Here is a 19,570-nt window from a genome sequence, read left to right as displayed (position 1 = left end):
GATAACATAACATTTGCTTTCCTAAATGCTTGCTGTAGCTGCATGTTAACTTTGTGATTCTCATACAAAGACTCGCAGATCCCTCAACCTTTCAGTCCCTCACCATTTTATAAATATTCTGCTTTTCTAATTTTCCTACCAAGTTGGATAACTTCACATTTCTCCACATTATATTCCATCTGCCAATTAACCTGCCCAAATCCCTTGGCATCCTCTTTATATCCTCTTCAGAGCTTACTTTACAACCTAGCTTTGTATTGTCAACACATTTGGGTACATTAGACTTGGCCTCCTCATCTAAATCACTGATATAGATTGCAAATAGTTGAATCCCAGACATTGATTCTTGCGGTGTTTCACGAAGTTGCAACTTGATAACAAAAAATGTCCCATTTTTTTTGCCCTCTCTTTCCTTTCTGTTGACCATTCCTCAATACATGCCCCTAATCTCATGAGCCCTGGTTTCAAATCCCGTCAAGTTATGGAATAAATACCTCCTCTCTCTAAGAATCAAAAACAAGAGCAACATATTCTCCAATTTTGTGACCGATTTTTCCTTCATCATAGCCTTGCCTTGTTATATTGGTCGCGTGATTAAGGTGGGCAACACTTTTTTCCTAGATTCTACCTATGATATTTTTATCCTTGTTAAAAGATGTGCAACAACAGTTCAGGGACGAATCTGCCTCAAAATCTCTCTCCTTGTACAGGAATATGATTTCTGATTTGTTCTTTCCCGTAACAACATAACTGTGAACAAGAACTAAATGAAACTAAACAAAACTACAGGTCAATGAACATGTCAACCCATGTGCCCGGAGTCTCTGTCTGTATGATTCGATACTCCATTTTACTGTGCTACCACGTACTTTTAGGATTGCAAAAGGCAGGATGCATAAAGGGAAACAAGTTGATGTTGTGTAGTTCAATTTCCAAAAGGCGCTCTATGGGCCACAAGATGATGTTGAGGGTGATATATTAGCATGGAGAGAGGACTGGCAAACTAACAGGAAACAGAAAAATATAACTATTGTATATACTTTTGGAGCGTGTAAATATATGTTTGATTGCACTGTCTTCAGGTTTCCTGTATTCTCGGTATGCTGCTGGTTGAGGTAAATTAGGGCATTGCACTTTTTTCCCCAATCAGATTCCAATGATGTGGTTCTAACTATATACCATTTATTGTCTCATATCAGCAATAGTGTCATCATTGAGTATTTGGAGATGAACATGTTTCAGTCCTGTCCATCATTCGTGAATGTGTGACCAAGGCATGCATCAGGCAGATATTGCTCATTCGGTTTTAAGCCGTCTTAGAATGTTGTCTGCGCAGCGTTTGCAGTCAAGTCATTGCCTGTCTTGCTGGTGCCATGATGTGAGAAATGAGGATGCAAAAAGAGACTCCAAGGGGAGTTAGACAGATAAGTGTGTTGTCAGGAACATGGCAGATGGAGTACAAGGGTCAATGGTATCAGGCTCTCCACTGTGGTTTGAGGAACAGCAAACAAGAGTCTTTCCTGGATGGTAAGGTATGAGAATTATGGATGGCCAAATGGACCTGGCTGTCCATGTTCAGAAGTGATGTGAGTTAACATGCAGGTTCAGCCGCAAGTAAGGAGGCAGCTATCAATTTGCCCTTGATTTCAACAGAGATAAGAGTGTAGGATTAAAGAGTTTGGGCAGCAGTTGACTGCAACCTAGGTGAGACCTCACCTGGAGTATTGTATGTCCTGTTCGTCTCTTTACCTTGGGCAGGATTGACCTTGTATAAAGACCCTCCTCCCACTGTGAAGGCTCACACTTTCAGAGTGGGTGCACGTCACATTTCAAACATGCTCCACCACCTTCTACTCTCCCCAATCATCCAACAATTTCTCCCAACAACCTCGACTCACCCAATATAGCTATCTGCTCCCTCCTGTCACTCTCCCACTGTTAGCCTTGAACCTATAATTATCACCCTCCGCATGCTGTCTGTCCCTACTGAGCCTACATCCATTATCACCACCATGCCTACCCTGACCCACAGGTTCTCCTTGCCATGTCTTGCCTCCCTGCTCCACCCTTCCCCGCTGGTTCTGCCTCCTCTGCCCAGCGTTTGCGAAGCTTGATCTATCAGGATCGGATCTCAACCAAAAAGCTGATATTTGGGAGCAATTCCCAGGAAGGCCAAAGCAGCGGCCACTCACTTCAAAGTCTTGGAAGATGTCAACCACACCAGGTGCACACCACTTTATATGCAAATGTAAAGGTGAACGATTCAATTTCCAACTGGTGGGGAACATAATGAGCTGGCCTTTTAACGAGCATACATGACATGCTTATGCAATCAAAAGGACTTCCCGACATTGCCGGTTGGGGAGTTCAACCTAAGTTTGCCCACCCACCAAGCTTCCTGCTGCTGGCAGGACTGGAAGATTCCGCCCTTGGTCTCCATACATAAGAAGCGATAGACTTGCATTGGAAGCAGTTCAGAGAAGGTTCACCAAGCTGATGCCTAGGATGAGACCATTACCTGAAGGGGAATGGTTGAGTGGGTAGGGCCTATACTCATTAGATTTTGGAAGATTGAACGTGTTTGCATGGGTCTCACCCCCACACCCCAAAGATGTGTAGGCTAGGTGGTTTGGCCACGCTAAATTGCCCCTTAATTTGAAAAAAAATTAGGTAGTCTAAATGTAAAAAAGAAAAAAAAAGATTTTAGAAGATTGAGAGGTGAACTTATTTAAATATACAGGATTCTGAGGGGGACTTGCCAGACTAGATGCTGAATGTTTCCTAGGAGGTTAGAGTGGATCTAAGGGGCACAGTTTCAAAATAAAGGATCTTCTACTTAAGACCCTGATAAGGAGGAATTTCTTTTCTCAGAGGATTGTTAGTCTTTGGAATTCTGTTCCACGGAGAACAGTGGAGGCTGGGTCACTGAACTTATTCAAAGCTAAGTTAGACAGATCTTTGCTCAACAAGGCACTAAAGGGCAATGGGGAGCAAGCAAAAAGTGGAGTTAAGACCAGAATCAGATCAACCTTGATGTTACTGAATGGGGAAGCAAGCTCAATGGGCCAAATGGTTAACTCTGAGTGCTATTTCTTATGATTTTACATCACCTATGGGTGTGAAAATGTTGGAGTTCATTTGTATGACAGCCATATATCCAAGTTTTCTGATGACATAAAGATTGGTGACATCGTAACTAATGTATATGGGAGCATAAAATTACACGGACATTCATAGGTTGAGTGATGGGGCAAAACTGTAACGGTTGGATTTCAATGCAGGGAAGTGTGGGGTCATCTATTTTAGATTAAAAAGAGATGGATCAGGGATAGGGGGGGGGGGGCTGGCACTACCGAGCCTAAGTGAGTACTACTGGGCCGCCAATATCTCAATGGTGAGTAAGTGGATGGGAGAAGAGGAGGGAGCAGCGTGGAAGAGATTGGAGAGGGCGTCCTGTAGGGGGACTAGCCTACAAGCTATGCTGACGGCCCCATTGCCGTTCTCACCGAAGAAATACACCACAAGCCCGGTGGTGGTGGCGACTTTGAAAATTTGGGGACAGTGGAGACGGCATAGGGGAAAGACGGGAGCCTTGATGGGGTCCCCGATAAGAAATAACCATAGGTTTGCCCCGGGGAGAATGGATGGGGGATTTGGAATATGGCAAAGAGCAGGAGTAACGCAACTGAAAGATCTGTTTGTGGATGGGAAGTTCGCAAGTCTGGGAGCGCTGACCGAGAAATATGGGTTGCCCCAAGGGAATGCATTCCGGTATATGCAACTGAGGGCTTTTGCGAGGCAACAGGTGAGGGAATTCCCGCAGCTCCCGACGCATGAGGTGCAGGACAGGGTGATCTCAAAGACATGGGTGGGGGACGGTAAGGTGTCATATATATATAGGGAAATGAGGGATGAGGGGGAGATTATGGTAGATGAGCTGAAAGGGAAATGGGAAGAAGAGCTGGGGGAGGAGATTGAGGAGGGGCTGTGGGCGGATGCCCTAAGTAGGGTAAACTCATCGTCCTCGTGTGCCAGGCTAAGCCTGATTCAATTTAAGGTGTTACACAGGGCGCACATGACTGGAGCACGGCTCAGTAAATTTTTGGGGGTAGAGGATAGGTGTGCGAGATGCTCGAGAAGCCCAGCGAATCACACCCACATGTTCTGGTCATGTCCGGCACTACATGGGTTCTGGGTGGGGGTGACAAAGGTGCTTTCGAAAGTAGTGGGGGTCCAGGTCGAACCAAGCTGGGGGTTGGCTATATTTGGGGTTGCACAAGAGCCGGGAGTGCAGGAGGCGAGAGAGGCCGATGTTTTGGCCTTTGCGTCCCTAGTAGCCCGGCGCAGGATACTGTTGATGTGGAAGGAAGCCAAGCCCCCGGGGGTGGAGACCTGGATAAATGACATGGCAGGGTTTATAAAGCTGGAACGGATTAAGTTCGTCCTAAGGGGATCGGCTCAAGGGTTCACCAGGCGGTGGCAACCGTTCGTCGAATACCTCACAGAAAGATAGAGGGAATGGGAAAGAAGAAGGCAGCAGCAGCAGCCCAGGGGGGGCGGGGGGGGAGGAACCAGAAGGACTCTCAGGGTTGTTAATATATATGTATAATATGTATAGGTCGTTGCTATAAATAATTGTATATTGGACTGTTAAATCATATTTTTGGAGAGTGTTTATCTGAGACAAGGCAGTTGCCATTTAGTTTTAGTTTTCGTTTTTGTTATATATTATTTATTCTTTGTTTATAAAACAGGTCATTGTTATTTATACTGTTATATTATTGTGTAAAGGATACACAATGTACTGTGATGGTTGACCAAAAATTTTCAATAAAATATTTTTTAAAAAAGAGATGGATCCAAGTGTTTTTAAAATGCTGTAAAACCAAAAACTATTTAAGTTAAATGGCATTTAGGGGTCCACACATCTACAGATCATTAAAATGTGCCAAGTGACAATGGTTAGCACTGCAGTCTCTCAGGGCCAGGGACCCGGATTCGATTTTGACCTTGGGGGACTGTCTGTGTGGAGTTTTCACATTCGCCACGTGGCTGTGTTGATTTCCTCCAGGTGCTCAGGTTTCCTCCTACAGTCCACAGATGGGCAGGTAAAGTGAATTGGTTGTGTTAAAACTGCCCCCTAGTGTCAAGGATGTGCAGGTTACATGGGGTTAGGGGGATGGGCGGGGAGTGGGTCTAGGTAGGATGCTCTTTTAGAGGGTCAATGCAGACTCGATGGGCTGAATGGCCTCCTTCTGCACTGTAGGAAGTCTATGGATTCTGTTGATCAGGAACAAAGCTTAATCAAAGGTCAACAGAATTTTAGCCTTTGCAACTGGAGGGCTAGAACATAATGGTGAGGAGGTTCTGCTACAACTATTCAAAACTCTGGTGAGACCACATCTGGAGAACTGTGTACAGATCTGGACACCCCAGGCAGAATATAACTGTTCCATCACAGCAGGGACAGGGCCGAAAAATTCAGCGAGCCATTCAAAAGTCCATTTAGTTCAACAGGTCAGGAGTGCGTGGGGCTGTAAAATTCTGCCCCACATCTTAGAAAGGAGATACTATCCATGGAAGGAGTGCAGATTTAACAGCCACCAGGACTTCATGGGGTAAATATTTATTTATTAATTTACTTTTCCAATTAAGGGACAATTTAGCGTGGCCAATCCACCTACCCTACACATCTCTGGGTTGTGGGGGTGAGACCCACGCAGGCACGGGGAGAATGTACAAACTCCACACGGACAGTGATCCGGGGCCAGAATCGAACCCGGGTCCTCGGCACCATGAGGCAGCAGTGTCAACCACTGCACCACCATGCTGCCTCCAATGGTTAAATAATGCAGGAAAAATTATATAAACTCGAATTGTGTTTCTTGAAATATAAAAGGTTAATTGTGAATTTACTGAAATATTAGGAATTCGAAAGGAACCAATACGGTTAACGTAGAGAAGGTTTTTCCCACTGGTGGAAATCCAGGATAAAGGTATCTCACCTTAAAATCACTCAGGAGAGGGGTAGGGTCAGCAAAAGATGGTAGAAGTGTTTTTCACAACTAGCTCAATGAATAATTTTATATCTTAAGTCAATAGTTAAGGGTATTAAATTAATGTGTAAGCAGGGTGGATGGATGAAGTTAGGATTTAGGTCAGACATTGGGCTGGATTCTCTAACTCATGCTGCTGGTAGCAGAGTTCCTGAGATGACGGAGAATCCAATGTTGGGGGAGAAAACGGGTTCAGGGATGCTCCGGCCCCCCTGCTGGCATCGGGATCGAGGTTTGAGCCTCGCTCCAGCAGGAGGATGCAAATGGAACATTAAGACCGATTTGCATTCAATTCCAAGGCTGGACACCATATTCTCTGGACCCTCGTGATTTTCCGGTCCTTTGGGCCACGAATCACAAGGGCGAGAATTAGTGCTGGTCTTGAAACGCGTGTATTTGATGCTGCAGACCTCGCGATGGGCCGGGGGGGGGGGGGGGGGGGGGCTTGTTTGGGGGGAGGGGGGGCCACCGGACCTTGCTTATTGGGCCGACCGAACAAAATGATGGCCCGATCAAGGGATTTCCTAGGAAATCCCTCGCTATCCCCGCCGAGCAAAAATTTGCATGTCTAAAGATTGGGAATCGCTTCCTGATTTGCGCTCCCCAATTCAGCTCTGGCGGGAGAACATAGTCTCCAAACAGAGGATGCGGCCCACTATCTCCCTTTATGGTGGAACCGGCTTGAGGGGTTGAATGGCCTCCCCTTCCTCCAATGCAGCATTGAATACACTAGCTTATGGCCAACCAAGATGATTTAACTTGGGAAAAATTATAGCAATTATAAAATTATCAATTTTAAAAAGTGAGGCACTAATGAAAAGTGAATTTTAATTTTAAAACAGTGAGGCTCTGGCACTAATAAAAAATTAATTCTCGCATTAGAATTTGTTTGACTCAATGAGTTGACCATCTAGAATTTCAGATAACTGCATATAATGAAGTATTTAAACAATTTAAAATTTGCATTCAAAGGGTATCTTTGTGCATTTTACTGCACCCACTAAATAAGAGATGTTGCTACACTACAACTTAGGATTTTAATGAAGTGGCAAGTGTAAAGTGACAACTGTAAAATAAAAACAAAAAGTGATGTTATTTTATCCTTACTCTATCACACAACTACTTATATTAGGCTGCTACCAGAGACAGGCCCCTTTCTCCCTTTTAATACACTCTTTATAGTTTTCCAGCACATTATCCTGGAGCATGACAGTCCCCATAATCAGAACTTCAATGGAGTGCCTGCTGGGATCAATATAATGCACATGGTAATCATATTGTACTTTTTTCATTCAATAAATGTAAAAATTCAAGTACATAATTTTTGGTTTCTTCATTGTTACATAATACTTACGAAAATAGGTACCAAACTTTTGCCACTGCAAAGTCGTTATTTTATTTGTCAATTGCAAAGGTGTATCGAAGAAATGGAACGTAATTTGGAACATAAACCATCAAGCTCAATCTTTTACAGATTCCTGCTAAGAACTACTTATAAAAATTCCCATTAAGACATGGCACTTTGCACTAAATTTTTAATTTCAGATACACAAACTGGATAAGATCAACACCTTTTATTTCTTTAATGAGAATTTGATGACCTAAAATGTGAAAGACATAATGCAAACTTTTTCTTAACTTCTTCAGATAATAACTTCAGTTAATACTGACCTTTAGTTTATATTTTGGCCTTGTTGAGAGGGATCTGAATAAAAATGATAGGCCAACTACAAAGATGTTTTCTATTATATTATATTCCCACTCAAATGAACATGGAAACGTTTTTGCTATATTTAATTGTTTTTAAGCATGTGGATCTCTCTTGATATGATCAAAACTGAAACATGCCTTCTTTGTGTGCTAAAATAGGAAAGAACCTGCTGGTACTGCAGGATTTAACGATAAATTTCATACCTAATGAATACTGCTCACATGCTGGTTAGCATAAAAGGGAGTGATTTTTGCTTCTCAAAATTTTGAAATTGAGTCATGGGTATTGTTTCTTCTGAAACCTTATTTGGGTTTTACATTTTGGTGTCAGTTTTTGACCAGGGGTGAAACCGGTATTTCTCAGCCTCAAAATAAAGTGTTCTTGCATAACCATTACGGTTACAGTTTCTAAACAAAAAGAACAAACATTTTCTGTTGCTAGAAATTGACTATTCAAGTGAAAACAACTGAAGAGAGAACACCCAGTAAAATGTGAACCAATTGTAATGTTGTGTAAATAAGACAAATGAGGTCTGCATGAAGCTCATAATCGACTGAATAAATCTTTCTATTTTACAGGGTGTCTGTCTTGCCTCATTATAGCACTCCTCTTCATTACAGTTTATGTCTAACCCTCTTTAACAGGCTTGGGCCCTCAGAGTATACCAAAGGATAAAATGTGATGTCTCTCCTTTTCTTTCAATTACCTGACAAGTCACTTCTGAAATGAAAACTGCCGCATCCCTTGATAGAGACTGTGAATATAATCATGCTTCTTGTGACAACAAGTGAGGTACCTCACAGACTAGCCCCTTGAGAAAGCTTTTTTCAGTTTTCCCCAGAACGGCTTGCCTATTGCGTTATGGAATGGTACAGCAGCAGGTTCCAAAGACGTGCATATGCACTCAAGGGAAAGAATGGATTTATGTAGTATCAGAAACACAGTGTACAGGACACAATTGTACATTTATTATTTATCACTTTATAGTCCCCAACTGAGAAGACAAGAGTCCCTTGACAATGAGTGTTCTCTTCAGACAGCATTAGGTCGGCCAGATACCACTGCAACACTAACAGTAAATAAGCACCAGCTGCAGTGAATATTTCAGACAAAAGTTAGCACTTGTGCTTTACCAAGTCTTCTCCCTCTCTATAATATGGCGGTTCAGAAAAAGAAAGGCTAATGGGGTAGTTAACAGTTCAAAGTGCATGTTTTTCTACCCAGAAATGTCAAATGTTTTGATTGTATATGTGGATATAGCAGACGTATTCAATACAGGGGCTTTCCTTGCCCTTGGGCAGTGACAATATGTCCATTCTACTGTATGCAATTACAGAATCAATAAAACATCCCTTTGAAAGTCATTGGACTAGTGCCGACATGCAGGCAGTAGTCATACTGACATTTCAATGCTACTGTTATTACCAGTGTCAAATATTTTGTAACAAATATCAAAATATAGTTACACCCCTAGATCAAACCACAAAACCATATTTATTCACTGAAAGAACATAAGAATGTAGTAAACAACCTGCTCAAGATCTATTAAGGGAAATCAGTTTTTTGACGGGCCTCACTTTATGATTTGAATTTTCTACACGATTTTGGCAAGTAAAATGAATGATCTAAAACAGAGCTTAAACGGCAATGCCAATTAAAAGGGATTTTAGGCTCCATTCTGCCATCTTAGATTTAACAATAAAAGAGCATGTTTGCACATGAATTGGCAATATTGTGATCTCAGAGTTCCATTTTATAACACTGTTAAATCTAAATCCCAAATCATAACTGCCATAAATTACAAAGCCACACATTTTAGAAGAGGTCAAAGTTGCTACACAGATGCAACTTGTAAACCAACATTTACATTCACAAAGGCTATCTGCACAAACTCAGGTGAATTAATTATATGTACCTGATGGTTGATTTTACTTTGAGACTCAGATTCACACTCAGCAAAGCAAAGGCACAACTCGCTAATTATAGCACAATATCTTTCTGCCCTACTATTAACTGGATTAATTGGCAAACTATCTGGATTTATTTGTACACCAAAAATGGTATCATTTACAATCTCCGCAAATAATAAAAACATGTACTGCAAACAGTTAAATCAAGTGTTGCCCCTTTCCTTTAAGGTTTACTGTCAAGGTATCGTATTCATCAACAATGGATTACACGTTCGCTTCAAACCAAAGTTTCAAATATTTGGAATACTTGAGACTTTTCTTCCCACGTTGCAAGAGATTTATTCAGGTTATCACATGTACAATTTTACCCGTTTCCAATTTACCACTTCTGACGCACAATGTGAAATGGCAGGAACAAAATACTTAGGTTGGAGACCTGTACTTATGCCTCCACTTTCTCCAATTAGGTGCCCATTTCCATTTGATAGAACATATTCTCCTAAAATGAACATCAGAAGGCTATTACTAGCTATTATTATGACCATAAAAAGCACACTTGAAATTCAATGCAATCACAACTTTTCACATTTCAGTTGCGGAGTAAGTCCTTGGGTTGCATGTTTGAGTTTCCAAATGGTACTGCGTCTACATTGTAAGTAAAAGCCAATGATTGAGGCATGAGCCAAGATTGTTTCAACCAGACAATGTACTCTCTTTCTACCCTAAAGATGCTGACTAATATTAGCGTGTTATCTCTTCACATGCTGGTAGCTGCTCTTACTATGCTATAGTGGACATACTTTACGTGGGTGTCTAGAGAGTGAATGTTAGCATGCCATTTGACCAGTAGATCTCAATGCTGCCTTTATCTCAAATCTATATAAGCACTTTCAACCAGGAAGCATTGGACAACCATAATCTTGATCAGACTAATTTTTCTCCTCTCCTTAACCCATGGTGCTGAGTACAACATATGCACACCCAACTATCAGCTACCTTAGCAAGGGTGAAAATCTTATCTTAGAATTTCCTAGTGTATATATATATAGCTCATTAGGGGGGCACGGTAACACAGTGGTTAGCACAGTTGCTTCACAGCTCCAGGGTCCCAGGTTTGATTCCCGGCTTGGGTCACTGTCTGTGTGGAGTCTGCACGTTCTCCCCATGTTTGCGTGGGTTTCCTCCGGGTGCTATGGTTTTCTCCCACAGCCCAAAGATGTGCAGGTTAGGTGGATTGGCCATGATAAATTGCCCTTAGTGTTCAAAAAGGTTAGGTGGGGTTACTGGGTTGTGGGTAGGGTGGAGGTGTGAGCATAGGTAGGGTGCTCTTTGAAAAAAAAGAGCCGGTGCAGACAAGATGGGCCCAATGGCCTCCTTCTGCACTGTAAATTCTATGATAGACTGTAAATTTTATGATTAGAAAATTACCATTTACTACTTACCAACAGTCCCTTTAGGTGCTGTAGATGGTCCCTTTAAATTGTTTTTGTGCGGTGGTAAACAAATTTTTTATGACAGAACAAGGCCTGCCCAATGCCATTTGGGTTGCTGCATGGCCATTTGGGCACAGACTCGCTGAGCTTAGTGGGTATGTTGTTTATGGAAGCACATTTACTTCACAATCAAATGGCTCACAAACATTAATAAACAAAATCTGTTGTTCAAAATCTTAAATAACCTATTACAGGATGGCAGGAAATTAGTACTATGGAAACGGTTGAGGACACTGCACATAACAAGTACTATTGAATCTGATGGCACACATTTTTATAGGTAGAATTTGATGGAAATTGAGGGAGATTCTTCTCGAGCCATGTGCTATTTATAGCAGCTAGATCAGGCATTCCTAAACTCTAGCACACATACTTGGTGGAGGCACAGGAGAAATTGTATAATGGCGGCTATCTCTTTCACACACCCTGCCTCGGCTCTCTCTCTTCCTCAAACTCCCTCCAGTTTCCTTTGCGCGCGCTCCCTTTTTTCCTTCATTTACTGTGCATGATTTCCCAGTAAAATGAAGCAATTCTCTCAATCTTAGTGGGAAGATTCTGAAATTCTACTGTGTATGAAAAGCATGAGTAAAATTGGTGTGACATTATGTTGTCTTGCTCTCAGGCTGGTTATTGAAATAGCGCAAGTACAGTGGAAGGTTCCAGGAGACTCAGTAAGTGTTGTACACATGGCTTCGTGAGTCATGTGTACAACTCCAGACAGTAAGAACCAGTGAGTTATTATAACCTGTATCTGACAGCAGGTCCCACGATGGTCATGGGGGATGGGAGGTGGGGCCTCTTTTATTGGTTGCTCATGTTGCATTATATCTGCAAATGTAATGGTGAATACTGACAAATAGGGACTGACAGATAGTGTTAAGAACATATGGCGTATTGGTGATGAGGAGTGGTGAAATTTGCCTTGCTTTTACCAGTGCACTTGCTGAAAATCACTGGTGAGGCAACGACATGCGAATCTCAGTCAGCAAAGTGAAACCTTGATACCATGTACAGAACAGGGTCTATATGAAAGACACATAAATATGACAAAAGTCCAGATTTACTTGGATTGCAGCCATTGAATACCCTCATTAACAGAGTCTGGTATGTTGTGAAGCCCTGTTGAATAACAGCTTAAAATGATCTCTTCAACACAGACACTTAGAACCAAAAATAGCACAAGGACAAACTACCAGAATTTTTCAAGTGGACACCAGAGCTATATAATAAAAGCAAAATTCTGTGGATGCTGGTGATTTGAAATAAAAACAGGAAATGCTGGGAAAATCCAACAGGTCTGGCAGCATGCGTGGAGAGAAATGGTTAACATTCTGGGTCCAATAGGACTATTCTTCGGAACCCGAAGAACTCAAAAGGAATTACAACCTGCAGCTGTAGGCATGGTAAGCACCATGCTTGAAGAGAAAGTCCCAAAATTAATTCAATCAGTGCGATTATCATATTACATTGATTTAATGACATGTCAATACTCTAAAAATCAATTTGTGATCCGTATCATTACCAACATTCCTGTAATTTCCTCAAGTGTGCTGCCCCTTCAAATTTTTTACACATTTGGGCAGACAAGGGCATGGCCTATAGGGTTGTGACCATAGAGGTTAGAGAGAATGTTGATACGTCAGTACTTTGTGCTGCAGCCGGACAAATCCAGAGATGGCAAGGTTAGCTCACTTTTTGGTGTTCATGGGGTATATTTACAAAGGTGCAATGCAAGAGGATGTTTTGTGCTCTCTACACAAACAACAGCTGAAGAGATTTTCCTGGTGCTTGACAGCTACATGAACCAATATTCTATTGTCTGGTACAATGCACTGACATCTGCACTGATAAAAAGCATTGACGGGTAGGAAGAGTGGCACGCATCAGAATAGCTGCCCCAAAAGCAACGTGGTTGTACTACAGTTTACATAGGGAAGCACACACTCGGCAATCAACTTGTAGGTTCCTGAGCAATGCTATGAATGTGGTAAACTTTTTAAAAGTCTCAGCCTTAAATTCGAGACTATTTTCTGCCCTATTTAATGAGATGTGAAGCAAGCATACTGATATATTACTTCACAGAGGTTTTCTATCACAAGACAAGGTGGAAACATAGAATCCCCACAGTGCAGAAGGAGGCCATTCAGCCCATCGAGTCTGCACTGACCCTTCAAAAGACCACCCTACCTGGCCCAATCCCCCATCCTATTCCTGCAACCCCCACCCTAAGAGGCAAATTAGCGTGGCCAATGCACTTAACCTGCACACCTTTGGATGTGGGAGGAAACTGGAGCACCCGGAGGAAACCTACGCAGACACGGGGAGAACGTGCAGACTCCAAACAGTCACCCCAGGTTGGAATCAAACCTGGGTCCCTGGCGCTGTGGGGTCCCTGGCGCTGTGGGGTCCCTGGCAACCACTGTGCCAACGTGCTGCCCAAGGTGCCTCAAGTCTGCCCTGTTGAGTGCGCCTCTTGGGCGATGTGCTGCAGGTGGAATCGACAGCCATTGTGCCAGTATTCAAAAACCTGCCAGTGGAGTTTCTAGATAACAACAATGCTCCCCGTCTGGGGATTGAACCCCCGTCTTCTGCGTGACAGGGTGGATTCTAGCTAATACTCTAGTGAGGAACTCTTCTAGCATGTTTCTTTGCACTTCATGCTGAAGTCAAATATCTATTTACAGACAACCCATTCCTACTGCATGACATAGTCTGGTTCTCATGGCTTGAGTACATCTTCTTACGCCTAAATGAGCTACATCCACGACTTTAAGGGCTGTGTGCAATTATCTTTAATATCCAGGACAAAACTGACTTAAAGGTTAACAAAAAACTGCAATTCTGGGTTTGCTTTGTGGAGGAAAATGACATTTTCCCAAACGTGCATGAAGTCCTGACAAGGCACGAATTACAGTTTCAGGACAGTGTTAAAGATGGGGCAAGTACCATTTCACTGAACTGGTGAAGCAATAATGTGATTACTGTCCATCAATGGGAAATGCATTGAGTCAGCTACAACTTCACTGACTTTTCTGTATTACCAATGCCGCGTGACGTGTCAGCAAAGGATCGAACCTCCTGGCCACCTCAACAGACGGCAGGACTGAGATTGTTAAACTCAATCTCTCAATTTAGGATTGAGTTCCAACAAAAAGCAGTCTGCTGAGTTTTGAGTCCAAATGCGAACAGATGTCCCTGAATCGTCAGATAGGCTGACACGGTTTTGCTACCGTTAGTGAACTTACCTGTGTGAAAGAGGATCTTCATTACTCACTGGAATGAAATCAAATTTCATCAGTGTCTTTGTGCAGAAAGCAACTTAGAACTCAAACTCACCTGTCACTTCAAGCATTATGTGCCTATACTTGAACAAACAAGCTCATCTGTCACTTTAGTGGCAAGCAATCTGATTAGGACATTGTTTAAAGTTGCATTTATGTGCATTATTTGTATATTTTGCACAATATTTGGGAAATAAATGGGTTCAAATATTAAGCCTGCATGCTGGTAAGGGTACACCTGCAGATGGTAGATGTGAAAGAGTTACGGGAAGCACTGAATTCGATCACAGAGAGGCCAGCATCCAACAACTAAATAATTCCTGCATCAATTACACTCTTCAGTGTGAATAGTGAAGGAAAGATTTTATGACTGTGCACCAGAAGCACATATCAGATATAAGCTCAGTGGGTTCCAGGATTTTAGATCCATTCCTACAAATGGATGGAAGATCCTGCTGGGCCCAATGACCTCCACACCCACATTCTGGCGATCGCATAGATGGCACATAGGATACACTGGGATTGTAAATCTATCCTTATATGTACCCAACTGAGACAAATCATGGACGTCATCTTAAGTTTTAAAAATTGTACTTCTAACTGCCTGTAGCTCCTTTAGTGGCTCAGTGAATTTTTCCAGTAGATACCTCAGCTCCACAGACCACAAAGGTTGCAGATTAGATCCATCGTTTGTGTTGAGGAAGCTGAATTTAGCCAAGGCAGAGGGAGGGGTGGTAAATTCGGCCTCAATGCTCTTGGGGTAAAGTAACAATTAGGAGACAGAAGTCTTGCTTGCGTTGAACTAACTACACAGGTGTACTAAAACGGTGTCAAGACTCACTACCAACACCAACAAAGGGTCAATATGGGCAACGGAAAAGAGAGAAAGTTGGCGATTTTCAAAATGGACTTCAGGTGACGAGTAGTGTTATAATCAATATTAACAATCATAATTGAGTGCGACTCAACCAAAAAATATCTAGTGTCATTTAGGGCGAGTTTGGCGGGTTTTTCCTGTCAGCTTTTTGGGTGCAATCCAGACCAGTATTCATCTGCACTTAGTCATTTTTTGGGGCCTTGGGAGTTTCTCTCCAGTCCAGCCCACACTGAAAAATCTTTTCAGTAGCAGGGAGCTGAGCTCACTGGCGAGACCTGCTGCTCAAAGATTGCAGCATCATTTTGAAAGGGTACCCTGATCTCTAAGTGAGCTGAAGGGTCCCCCCCACAGCACCCACCCATGGGCAAGGTCCCCCCCTCCCCAAGTGAGGGCACCCCGCTATGGTGTCACTGAGGGCACCTCCATTCCAGGCCCCACCACCAACCCTTCAATCCCCAATCCTCTCCCTTCAGCTGCCCCCACCTTTCGTAATCCGTTACCTTCCCTTTCATAGACATGGCCCCACTCAGGCCCCGACCCTTAGTAGTGCCAACCTGGCACTCGGACATCCTGACACTACCAGCCAGGAACCTGGGCAGTTCCCCTGGCACCCTTGCTATGTCACCCTGGCACTACCAGGGTGCCCATGTGGCAATACCAGCGGACGTGGTAGGGTACTATCCTGCCCTGTCGTGTCCCTGACCATCCGAGGGGCTCCAATGGCCTCTGAGACCCTCCCCCCCCCCCCTCCCTGTACCAAGGGGCCATCACAACTTCTCTCCACTTGTGGAGGATAGTACTAATCGGCACCTGGTTCAGGCCTCACTGGTGTGGGCAATGATTCCCGAGTGCATGTGCATCAACACGGCCACGCATATTTAAATGAGCCATTAGACTCACTTAAATATCATTATCTGGATCACGCCCTCGCTGGGCGCAGCACCACAAATCGAGTGACCCGCGCAAGGTTTTGCGCTCAGCGTGATGCCCAATTTGGGCCACTCCCACGATTCACCCATCACGCCAGTGCCCATTAGATCACAGCTGCGCATTTTATTGCATATACTAGTATTCAAATTACATATTTAAATGAGCCATTAGACTCACTTAAATATCATTATCTGGATCACGCCCTCAAATTACAGGTAGTAGATGTCAAAGCACAGGCTCACCTGGAGACTGCTACAGGATTGATTTATAGTTCAAACTTCCACTCAATAGTAGATATTTAAGACAACCAAGGTACAACCAAAATTTGACTAGGGTCAGGAGAGGAAAAACACAAGAAAGTCCCAAAATTACAGAAGTGAATGACTGTATTTTGAAGTGGTCTGTAATAGTGTGTTTTTAATACATAAAATATACAAAGGAGACATCACAATAAAACGTTTCTCCAGGTACTTTGCAATTCCAGAATTAAAGCTAAATTACCACAAGGAAAAGTATGGTTTCATGGAAACAGAGAGTGCATAGTTTTTTCTTTAAAAAAGTTAAAAAGGTTAAAAGGAAACATATGTGAAAATAGTTTTCAAAAAAAGTCATAATTTTTCACATTGACAAAGTTCAAATTTTATCACATAAAATGGCATAATATTACAGTTAAAACAAAAGGCATTTTCCTTCTAAGCAGGATGCAGCCTACCGTTCTTTCTGGATCTGCTGCACTGTCAGTGAGTAACTGCAGTCTATGGCCGTCATGAACAAACCTTACAACAAGCCCAAGCCAAATAAGATAATTACCTAATTATTTTTGCTTTTCAGAAAAGTATTGAATCCATGTATTTGGTTTGCAGCCAAGAATAGTTTAAGAAAAGAGAGAGCTGTTGATGGTGGTACCATGATATCTGAAGCTACTCAATTTGAATTTAAAATGTCCTATACTATTAATAGTCAGCAGCAAATTTAAGATGCTCACTTCCCACTTTCTGTGCCCAAACGTTATCTTTGGTACATTTCACTTCTGAGTCTGAAGCTGCCTTGAACCCTATGAAGGAACTTCCTATGATGTTGCACTACAAGTGTATTCCAAGCAGAAGCATGTTACACAATACTTTCTCCCAAAAGGCTCTGGCCTCAGTAATCAGGTTGCTTTTTAAAAAAAAAAAGATCAAACCAGGGGGTGGGGACTGCACATCCTGCGTGAAACCGCATCCTGCACAGCATCACCACGATTCACTGTAAATAAATACTCTTGTAGCAGAGCTTCCGTCAACTGTCACTGCATTGACTGTAATCACCTTCAAGTCCAAACAGGAAAGTACAGAAAAGCAAGTGAGATGGCAGATACGGGGTTTAATTTGCTTTTCACTGCAGTTTTCATTGGTGGCGTGTTTCCGATTCTCCTGGCTGCCAGCTGCCTGGAATCACTCCTGGACCTGGGTCTTTCCTGTTAACCTTCATAATGTCTCTGTCATAACAGCATTATTATGGGTGAGCCCAACAAAGTGTGCTCCTGTCCAAATGTGGACTCACCCCTTTATTGTTGTCAGCTGCCAAAAAATAAAATCTGCTGAATGTTTTAGCATAAGAAACTCTCCATGAGCAAAACTTTTGTAATACAGCAAACATTAGCTCTCCACTGACACTTTAGACCTGTTCAATTCTGCAATTCAATCAAAACACAATCTGAAAATCCTCTTGTCATCCAGCTCTGCATTCATATGCTCAAGCGTTGTCTAAAGATAACTGCATACAATCTTTCCCCCGAGCAATGCTTATATTGTTTTATTACAGCTCAATGAGTGTAGTTAAAATTGCATGCAGCTGCTGACTACTGCGGTCTATCTATGTTACGCATGGACACAAGTATTGCCCACCGGGCTTAAAAAATCATTCAGTTACTGGCCTGACAAAAGATTATGTACAGCTCTTTGGAAGGAAGAACATCTTGTATACTACAGCAGGAGCGGGTGATGTTAATGGCTCAGCTCCTTTATAAAAGGATTGTGAAAGTCCTATCAAATGTCACTTGAGAATGCTAAATGTTAAACATGTGGCCACCCCGCATAAATGCTAAAATAAACCCTAAGACCTATGCACAGTCTAAAGCAGCTTTAACAGCTGACGATGAAGTATATTAAGATTCAGAAAAAGTCTTCGGCAGAATCTGCTTTCAGATTCAAATAATATGAAGTTCAAAAAGGAAAAGCAGACTCAGAATGTATTTTTATCTGGTAAATATGGGAGATAGATTTACTTTTTTGAAGTGATTATACCAAATGTAGAGTGAATAAGGACACTGACAGATTTATGCTATAAATGCCAAAGCTGGATTCCATCCCCCCGCAATCTAAGTTTCCAGAAAATCTTGCTTATGCTCAAATGCACAACCAAAATTTAAGCTCTTCTGTTATTCCACTTCCTGAAAATTATGCACTTGTAACCAATAACCTTTAATACAGGCAATGCAAAATGTGCCTAAACAAGTGCAGTAACAAAACAGGTGGGATGATTTCAGTAATTCTTTTTATTTGTTTCATGAATTAGCTATGATATGCTGTCTTATTCAATTTCAGTCCAATTCTGCAAGCTTGACAGTATAAAATATAAAGAAACGTGGCAAAATTTACTCATGCCTTCTTGACAAAAGAAAACGAAACCTTTATCATACTAATAAAATGGCACTGACAATATTTCCATATGTTAATTGCTGGCTTACCTAAGTATTGCGTTTAAATTGAAAAACACCTCAAATGTTTCCAAAATTATTTGAAAGGAAATATTGCAAGTATTTCTTGTTTTGAATTTCATCTCAGAATGGAAAGAGGATTCCACAGTTCTAACTGCATACAATATAACAGACACAATAATATTTTCCATGTGTGAAAGCTTTCATTGTGGCAAGATTCCAATTATACAGTATATCAGTAATGTTCTGCATGCTGTGTCGCACCAGTGTACTATGCCACCTATTCTATCAGCATTCACATTCTGCTGTTTAACTCAACCCAGTTAAGAACACGAGCTGCAAGTGGTCGTCAGCAATTGATCTTTCTGCTCATTCCACAATTCCCACCACAAATTACCTATGTATAATTATTTTGACACCATAATGAAAAGGAAATGAGATTTGGTCACTGAAGGTTTATCTAATAATACTATTCCTTGCTAGACTTCATAAGACTGACAATCAAAAAGCCTTGCCCGTTTCGGCACAAAAACATTTGATAATTTTTTTTTAGAATAAACATTATTTATTTCCATAGAGTTGCCATTATCAGGAGGCAATGATAGCTGAATAAT

The 19,570-nt window shown here is 42.0% G+C and overlaps 1 protein-coding gene across 14 annotated transcripts in view; it reads right to left on the bottom strand.

The window, feature by feature from the left end:
• Positions 1–19,570, bottom strand: part of foxp1b (forkhead box P1b) — a 739,458-nt gene that overhangs the window by 544,135 nt on the left and 175,753 nt on the right. The window lies entirely within an intron of this gene.

Source organism: Scyliorhinus torazame, chromosome 13, assembly GCF_047496885.1.
Source record: "Scyliorhinus torazame isolate Kashiwa2021f chromosome 13, sScyTor2.1, whole genome shotgun sequence".
Lineage (NCBI taxonomy): Eukaryota > Metazoa > Chordata > Chondrichthyes > Carcharhiniformes > Scyliorhinidae > Scyliorhinus > Scyliorhinus torazame.
The sequence above is the reverse complement of the archived record's forward strand: the minus strand, read 5'-3'. Positions and strand labels throughout refer to the sequence as shown.